Source organism: Bidens hawaiensis, unplaced genomic scaffold, assembly GCF_021521415.1.
Source record: "Bidens hawaiensis isolate Kalapana, Puna unplaced genomic scaffold, B.hawaiensis_p1.1 tig00026854_1, whole genome shotgun sequence".
In the NCBI taxonomy this organism is placed as follows: Eukaryota; Viridiplantae; Streptophyta; class Magnoliopsida; order Asterales; family Asteraceae; genus Bidens; species Bidens hawaiensis.
In genome coordinates, this window is record NW_027494326.1 from 26,692 (window position 1) to 28,736 (window position 2,045).

A 2,045-nucleotide genomic window follows, 5' to 3' on the forward strand; every position below is an offset into this window, starting at 1 on the left:
TAGCAACGAGAATGGCTAGAGTAGTATTTGATATTCAATTATTAAACAGTTAGACGCAAACAGCTCGAGAAAGGAGTAACCATTAGCAGAAGAAGTAACCAAGTTCAGGTGAGTTTCTAGCCCCATTCCTTGTAATGTTTTCGGGGCTGTGTGCATACTCGATGTGATTAGTTAATAAACTTATCCTAAGTGATAAGTGTATGTCATATAGGTATTATGTGAAGTGTATGTATGTTTTCTTGTCGGTGCATGAACGATCTCCGGATATTGCATGTACTGTCAGGTAATGGTTGATGTCATGAGTATGTTGTAAGATGAAGAATGATTGATGTATGTACGTACGAAACTTATGATTATGTATATAGAAAAGTATGTTTTAAAGGTATGGAAGAAAGGGTGACCGGGCCCTAATAATATCTGAGGATGAAGGGTGACCGGACCCTAATAATATCCGATGATGAAGGGTGACCGGACCCCTTAATAATATCCGAGGATGGAGGGTACCGGACCCTAACAATATCCGAGGTATGTAGGGCGAAATACTCTTTATAATGTAAGGTTAGTTACGTATGTATTATGTATGTTAAAGAAAGAAAGTACGAAAGAATGAAAGTATGTGTATGGAAGAACGATGAACAGGTTAAGTATGTAATATGTATCTTCAGATACGTATTTAAGTAAAGTATTGTATGTTTCCTGATTAACTAGAACTCACTCAGCGTAGATGACTTTTAGTATGCATGCAAGTATATATGTTTATTGAGCTGGCATGAGGATGGCACATGGCATGGATTGAACGGCTGGCATCTGAAGATGGAAGAAATGATGTTTTACATACGATGCTTAATGTTATGGTTTTAAGGATAGAATTAGATGTTTTGTAATGAATGATCGAAGTTAACGTTTCCGCGAATGTTTTAATTCACTATGTCCTGTAGAATGTGTTTATGATTAAATCCAACGTCCAATGTAGGGCACCGGTAACGGGGCCTTACAAATTCCATATGAAAGGTCCAATAGCATATATGGAAATTCCAATGCTGAGGTTACACACGGTAAGATGCATGGAAAAGGTACACTTGGGCTATATGTAAATTCTCACGTAAGGGGTACAAAATGGTGTTGAGCCAAATAACTCAAGTGATCTAGTTGATGGACGAAAATAGTTTGATTGGTTTATGAATCGCTAGTGAACAAGAAACGGTACAATGTTTGTTTCGATCCAGGGGTATAGGTCACGAGTTGGATGAGGCGACCCCTGAAGTTGAGTTGTTTGGACTAGTCATTATGATAATAGTAAATGGGGATCAGGTTGATGTTCCTTTTGATCCATCTGGCTTGGGTTTGAAGGCAAAACTCAAGGATGAGTTTTTTTTCAGGAGTAGAAGTATGACGCAGGAGAACCTGGTCAATTAAGTTGGCCAACGCATTTGTTTATTTTTATTTATAGATATGATTGTTAGGTCTTTTGTTTGGTAGTTAGTTTATGTTTAATAATAGATAATTGTAAGCGTGAAGATTGTTAACTGAAGCTTTCGGTTTGGCTTATTTTGATTATGATCAATTGTTTTTTAGCCTTTTGAGTAAAGCCTTGGAATTAGCATCAAAGATATCAAAGATGCTCAAACGACTCAAAAACAATTGATCATAATCAAATAACCCGAACCGAAAGCGTCGGCTAACAAGCTTCACGCTTACAATTATCTTTTGTTATACATAAACCAACTACCGAACAAAAACCTTACAATCATATTTATAAATAAAATTAAACATTTGGGCCTGGCCAACTTAATGGATCAGGTTCTCCTGCATCACATTATATAAATTGCAGATATGAAATATTATGCAGATTATGTCCTTGTAAATATTATCATTTTTGGGATTAATTTTTGAAAGACAAATAAACTTGTGTATAGTCTAATGGATCTAAATGGTTTAGCACTTCAGCCACATGCATACAAAGATGTATGTACATGTTCACAGTTTGACATGCATACAAATTACAAGTACAGAGACCTGTTCCGGCGTAATGCTCTCTTTTGGAC